The following is a 7,663-nucleotide window of genomic DNA, read 5'->3' as shown; positions in this document are numbered from 1 at the left end:
TTCCAATTATTCTTGTTACATGGTCATATCGTATCATATTTACAATCTTTCTTGTTACACATGATCTGGTTTATTTGTTTGTTGTTATGTAGACAAAGGAGATTTGATGGGGAGCAAAGCTTATGTGGCAGACGAAGATGACTTGATGTATTCTTAGTTTATTTACCTTCTTGGATGGATGATGGACTTATAAAACATTGGGTTGTTGAACTTTGTACCATATTTTCTAGCAGCTTGAACAAGATGGATCTTGTAAACTTTGTTGAGATCTTTATATTTGTTGAATTATGAGTTGAGTTCAATTATTAATATTGTATGTTAATTTAGGATGTGTTGAATGTATATTATTTGTTATTTGAATTTGATGTTTATGTATTTATGGATTGGATTGCAGAAATAAATTGAATCTGGAAAAAATATTTAATATAGGGACGAATTTGGCGACGAAAATGATTTGTCCCAATTCTATCGTAATTTGGGACAAAATTATTTTCGTCCCAGATTTCGTCCCAGAATCTGGGACGAATCCACAAAATTCGTCCCAAAATTCGTCCCAGAATCTGGGACGAAAATTTATCAAATGCTTATGCAATTTATCAATAATTTTGGCAACGATAATTTAAATCGTTGGCAAGTTTTTGTTGCCAAATTCGTTGCCAGTTTTGCAACAAATTTATCATTCGTTGCAAAATTAGGAACAAAAATGACAACAAAAAAAAATTTGTCACCGAATTTGTCTCCAAATTCGTTACAATATTAGGGACAAACTTGGCAACAAAAAATAATTTGTCATCGAATTTGTCCCCAAATTCGTTGCCAGTTTTGCAACAAATTTATTATTCGTTGCAAAATTAGGAACAAAAATGACAACAACAAAAATTTTGTCACCGAATTTGTCCCCAAATTCGTTGCAATATTAGGGACAAACTTGGCAACATAAAATAATTTGTCACCGAATTCGTCCCCAAATTTGTTGCAAAAATAGAGACAAATTTGGCAGAAAAATTATGTAAATTAGTCCCCAAATTCGTTCATAAGTTTGCAACAAAAACAATTTTCGTTGCAAATTTGTATACTTTTTTGCAACGAATTTGGGGACGAAAATTTTATTCGTCGCCAATTTCGTCCCCAAATTCATTGCCAAATTTATAACAAACCATAATTCGTTCCAAAAGTTGGCATCAACCAGTTTGGGACGAAAAAATTTTCGTCTCTGATTTTGTCCCAAAAATTTTTGCAACGATTTTTTTTTTAAAATTCATCCCAAATTTTATCCCAGAATATCTTATTTTTTTTAGTGGCTTTTTCTTAGAATCTGCATTGACAGAAGCTTGTATCGGGATACTCTTTTATCAATTTTAAATTTGATAAATTCTCAATAAACTTTATTAGTCAACAAATATAACTAAGGTGAGAGTGTATAATAACGTGTGGATGAGAAATGTCACAATAATAATGATATAAAAATGAATAAAAGAAAGAAAGAGAAAAAAATAAAATTTAAAGAAAAATAATAATGTGATATTAAATATATTTTTAATTTTAAAAATATTTTTACAAAAATTATCAAATTTTAGTAAGTATAATCAATAGATATTTTTAATTTATTAATCAAACTTAATTTTGTTTCGTAAATTAAATATTTATCAATTAAAAATTAAAACTAAAAATTATGGATCAAATTTTAATAAAAAATTTATCATTCAAATCTAACTTTAATAGTCAATATTAAAAAGGATGAAATTTGGCTTTAATCTATAAAAAAATAAAAATTATTAATCAAATCTAAAAAATTAAAAATGATCACCAAATTTAGTTTTACTAATAAAAAATTAAGATTACTAATTTAAATAAATCTCAACTACAATTTATTTTAGTCTATACTTTTAAATATTTATCGTCCGAATTTATATATTTCTAAAATAATAATTATATACCCACATAAACTTTGATGGACCTCAATGTAATAGGAGCCCTAGGCATGATGACCTATGCCTTGACCTAACAACTACTACTGAACAATACTAATTGTGGAATCTAATTGATTAAATTGCCATTGAAAAACTCAAACTAAAGTTGTCGAAGAAGATTGTCCATTGATTGGATTGATCAATGGCAGATCAATTGAACAACAAACGAAGATTGAATAAGATTGAAAGCTATTAAAGAGACGAAAGATGGATGACTTCATAGCATGTGTAATAGAGAGTAGTTAAATCGTATTATATAGCTTTCTTCTTCTAATTAGGACTTATAATTATTTATATTGTAATAGATTTCTCTATCTCGAGGTTATTCATAAAGGAGAAGGATAGTAGGATTTTTGGGAGTGACTCATTTACTAGTTATAGGCCATGAAGTAGGAACAAGAGTTTCGAACCAAGTTACTTGAGCTTGTTAGAGATTGGTATGCAATTGTTTTTATGTTTCTTATTTCTACTATGCTAATTATTATATGTCCTTATTAAGGTATTTAAGTAGATAAATGGCTCATTCGACATCCATACACATTCGGTCTCCAACACTTACTCTCAATGGATAACAGGTAAATTTAAAAAGCTTAAATTCAAATGTATAACAATTACTCTCGAATAATTCAGAGGGCATATATATTAATTAATCGAAGAGATGATAAGTCTATTCAAATGAATGTGTCTGTCTAAAATGATGTCTTTATTATCTAAAACCTTTGTCATGAATTCATGGATGTCATTACCCATTTGGATAAAGATGTATTCTATTCAATTCTAACTTTAAAAATTAGTCAATAAAATAAAAGACTTTTGTTTAGTATAATTTATTGTAGAAGATGAGTATATATAAAATTACAATATGGTAGTTGATTTAATGTTTTTTTCTTAAAAATTCATAGGTAATATATATATATAATTTAATAATTATTTTAGTTTGAACCCGGTCTAAAACAAATTAAATTTGATAATATTAATTAGATTTGGATTCGATAGATAAAATTATTTAGACACTTTACGTTCGGATTATCTGTGAGTACAGAAACACCATTTGCGATTCGTCAGCCACACGAATAACGACGGCAGGGCAGTTGAGGCGACCGAGACCGTAATAAGCAATCCACGAAAGATCGCGAGCAAGGGAATGAATTGGAACGGCAGCAGCAAGGAGAAGGGACTGTTGCGGCGGCTCCCAATGCTGAAGATGAAAGAGCTGGGAAAGCTGGGTCCTGGTCTAGGTTTCGGCACCGGTTGTGGTGTTGGCTTCGGCATCGGCCTCATGGGAGGTGATGAATATGTTCAGTTTCAGATTATTTTGTTTTGTTTGGCTTTGGTCCTCGATTAATCTTATTGTTCGTGAAAACTTGAATCTTTATACATCTTGAAACTGTGAGCTTCGCTCATTCGAGCCACAGCTAGTTTTTTTTTATCCCAATTGGCAAAGAGGTTTAGAATATCCGCAGCAGCATGAATTGGGTTGCGTTCATGTTTTTTGGTAGATGTCGAACTCGAGTTGTGCATTTTCAATCAAGACGAGCTCATGGCGCACTCACTGTGAAATTTTGACGCAAAAGTTGTATTTTTGTGTTTTTTGGTTGCGGTGTTGTCTCAATTGAGTGATGCTGTCTCATGTATGTCTGCAATGAGTTCACTAACCTGCCATCTTAGGAACATGTTGCGTAAATTACCCACCCAAAGAAGTGGGTGATTCTGACGACTAAGAGCATGACTACTATGTTTGAACCCAAGTGGTATTATCCGTTTTGCTATCAGATTAATCCAATTTTTGCTGATACCGAAATCACACCGGGCGAATGGATTGACTGTCATGAATTTAGATTAGGTATTTAGGTCCTTCATTGTCGTACAGTTTCATCAGCCCCTGTAACTTCCATCTCATTTTACAAGTGCAGGATTGGGAGCTGGATTTGCTGGTATGCAAGCTTGGATTAGGATTTGGAGCTGGATGTGGAATAGGTTTAGGTTTTGGTTATGGTGTTGGGAGAGGAGTTGCATATGACGAATACCGAAGACATTCAAATGTTGGAAAGCTGTTTCGTGGTGTCCGAAACAGTCCATCTGAGTAAGTTACTCTTATTTCTGTTTTAGCTGAGTTTTTTTTGCTCCCTTTACCTTCTAATTCTGTCGCACTGCATTTGCCATAGAAAATGAAAATGTCAAAGGAGCTATATAAACATCCCCTGCGGGCATTGTAACTACTGCTATGGCTTTTACCTACCCAGCCCTTGACCCTGATGGCTTGACTTTCTTGTCTTCTTTCCTGGCCCTATTTTTCCTGCTAAGAACCTCAAAATAGATGGAACAGAATGCCAAAGGAAAAAGGAGTGGAGTGGGATGTGAAAAAAATTCCTAGCAAGATGAGAAACAATGAACTCGAGTGGCGAAGAGAAGAAAGTAACTGTCTTTAGCACTTTAAATGCCAAGGTTTAACTTATCAGATCAAGCAAGAAAGCACTTACTCCTATGATTCGAATACAGATCAATTCTCAATCTCAACTAGTATCTACTATATTCAGAAAGGTTTGAATGAGATGGATCTTGGAAGTCTATTTTTAACTGGATAATTGATCCCAAGAATGAGTGCTTGATCTTCATGGGGCCATGAACAGTCATGGAAAGGAGACTTTTTTTTTCATATTTGAGATTGAGAAAGATTGGACGATGGATCATTGTTGTTTGAATAATAGTTCTAGAATATCTATATTCGAAAATAGTTCAGTACCAAATTCAATAGTGTAAGAGAGCTTGAAGAAATTTTAGTTAACAATTTGCACTTGTTTTAATGTGTCTAGGTAGTTCTTGCATTGTGTTGGCACTTGACCTTGGATAATGCAAATCCTTTCATTTTTCATGTTAATCCTAGATTCCCAATTCTCTAATAGATTCTTGACTATTGTAGTATTTACATTATACTTCCTATACTATTTATATATGGGTGGGTGTCTAATACTCCCTTTCACGTTGGTTCAAATATATTGTGACAACTTAGCTTGTTATAAATATAGTCAATCTTGGGACCTCTTAAAGGATCGGTGAGTAAATTTGCTAATTGTTTATTGAAGCTAATTCATGTAGGGAAAATCTCAATGGATTTCTCTTTCTCAATGATGAAGTGAGAATCAAGCTTGTTCTCTCATGAAACACTAGATTAGTCAATAATGATCTAAATAAGTTCATATGTTGCTAACACCATTGCTCTATATTCCGCCTCATCATTTGATTGAGCTACTATATCTTGCTTCTCGTTTTAAATTGGAAATTAAGTTGCCAGGTAGGAGAACACAATAGGCTGGAGTAGATCATCTATCTGTAGATGAGGTTCCCATTCTACATCAATGTATCCTACAATCTGTAGGTGACTTTGATTGTGGAATAAGAGCCCTTTTCCAGAAGTAACTATTAAGAAGTTGCTCTTTAATGATCAGAACATGGAGCCTCTAAAAAGTGACTGAATACTCAAGTTCTTGACTTTTGTGACTATATGATAATTTAGTTTTCCCATTTATGTTTTAAATTTTCCATGATAAATTAGTGACTCCCCCTATCTAATCACCATTTTGAAGTTTGGATTCATAGGAGTATTAGCTGGTCTGGTACCTAATATGTAAGTCTCCTCGAGCATGCTTTCCATGAGAGTTGTAGATATCTCCCCTATACGTGCCACCTCTATACCAACAAAATATTTGAGATCGCCTAAGTTCTTATTTTGAAAATGCTGACGGAGATAATCTTTCAGTTATGCAATCCCAACTGCATCATCCTTGCTAATGATAATGTGGTCCACAAACAAGAAGAAGAATGCATCTACTTGACTGAGAGATAAGGTGAAAAACCGAGTCATCTGTTGCACTTATCATTATGAAATTAAGGAGAAGAGCTGAATTAAAATTGCCAAACCAGGCTCTATTTCTTTAGCTTGTAGATCAATTTCTTTAGTTTGCACACAAAGTTGATTTCTCTTAAGCAACATATCTTAAGGTTGCTTCATATGTACTTCCTTAGTAATATCATTAGAAAGAAAAATACTCTTAGTATCTAGTTGGTGAAGAGGCCAGTGAAAAATAATTGCTAATGTGAAGAATAGTCAGATTGAAGTAATTTTGACCATTGGAGAAAAAGTCTCTCAGTCCACCCTACATAGTTTAGTTGATACTTTAGTTGTCAAACGAGCCTTTAAGAAGTTTGCAGTACCATTGTGGGAACATCTGATTGTGAAGACACATTTGCAACCTACCTTAGATTTTCCTAAAATAAGGTGTAATTAGTTCCCAAATGTCGTTAGAGTGGTGGACATTCATTTCCTTGAATATTGCTTGCCGCCAGTTGGGGTTTGAAAGAGCCTCTTAAACATTGCATGAAATTAACTGTGAATCTAGGAAGAAAGAAGGTAGAATATTTGGGTTATAACGAATCATATGATAGGAATCGAGAAAGTGGACGTGAAGTAGAGTACTTTGAAATACTTTTACAGAAAGCGATGGGTAGATTGCAGTTAGGGGGCAGATTTGGGACGACAACAAGTGATTGGCAATTGAGTCTTTATAGGTGATTTCATGTTTTTATGGGGTAATACTTGGAAATAGCATGAACTTAAGCGGTTCCTTGGATTCTAGCTGAAATTTTAATTTGTTTGGATTATATGCAGAAGCTGTTACTGATTACAATCATGATCACATGGAAATAGGCATGTTCGCCAATGTTGCGCCACATGTCTAACCCTATCATTAACACGGCCTAAACCGATAATTAGACACCTCAAACATGTTTTTTCCCGTCATCTCAATGGCAGAATGTTCCAAGGCACCTTATGTCACCTGTTTGATTCCATGCCATTCAAGTTACATTAGAAATAGATGAAACTTTAACCATAATTGAATCGAAACAAAAGTAGATATATACGATTGAAACTAGTTAAAATATTAGGTGGATCTTAAAACATGCTCAAACCTCATGCTACTTTATTTGCTTAATCATACTGTCCCTTCAGCTCACATCCTTAGTTGCTTCAGGATCTATACTTTCTTTCGGAACCTTTTCTGCTAGTAATTGGGAATTATGGAAATTAAATTTCCTTAAGCTACTCGAGAATTGTCTCAAACCAATCATCAAATTCACACTTGTTTTCTTATCTTTTTTCTAGGAATTATGGTGAGGCTCTGTTTGATGAACTTGTAGAAAGTACAAGAAAGCTGCTAAAAGCAACTTCTAGAGAGGTTGAGAAATGGAGATAAAATGGAAAATATGTTGCTCTTCTCCATGCAAAGGCGTACAGAACTATCCAACCTTTAATTTCTTACGTTGTTAAGAAAAATTAATTGAATATTTAAAGATTGTTAAGTCACACTAATAGCACGTTTTTTGTGTTTTTTTTTTTCCTTTGATTTGGTTGTGGTGCAACTTTACATCATTTCTTTTTCTCCACGTTGTATTATTGAAATAGTTGAACTGAATTTGATGGTGATGCTTCCTCAATCTCAACTGAGATGGAAAGAATTTTGATAACAAGGCTTTTCACAGTTTATGCAGATGCCTGCCTTGCTCAAGTTCTTGAGATTCTGACAAGATTTCTCACTGTTTGCCACGGGCGAGATGGTCAACATTTGATTGTATCTTATAGTCTACATCTAGAGGTGTCAATTGGCTAGATTTAGACACGACAATGGCTCCAGCGT

The 7,663-nt window shown here is 33.5% G+C and overlaps 1 long non-coding RNA gene across 1 annotated transcript; it reads left to right on the top strand.

Moving 5' to 3' along the window:
* Positions 1-3,009: 3,009 nt before the first annotated feature.
* LOC122039990 lies at positions 3,010-7,440 on the top strand. The gene is made up of 3 exons (XR_006128468.1): positions 3,010-3,256; positions 3,884-4,053; positions 7,132-7,440. It is a non-coding gene; the product is annotated as an uncharacterized LOC122039990 (long non-coding RNA).
* Positions 7,441-7,663: the final 223 nt, after the last annotated feature.

This window comes from Zingiber officinale, chromosome 2A (genome assembly GCF_018446385.1).
Source record: "Zingiber officinale cultivar Zhangliang chromosome 2A, Zo_v1.1, whole genome shotgun sequence".
Lineage (NCBI taxonomy): Eukaryota > Viridiplantae > Streptophyta > Magnoliopsida > Zingiberales > Zingiberaceae > Zingiber > Zingiber officinale.
This window is presented reverse-complemented; position numbering and strand designations above follow the sequence as displayed.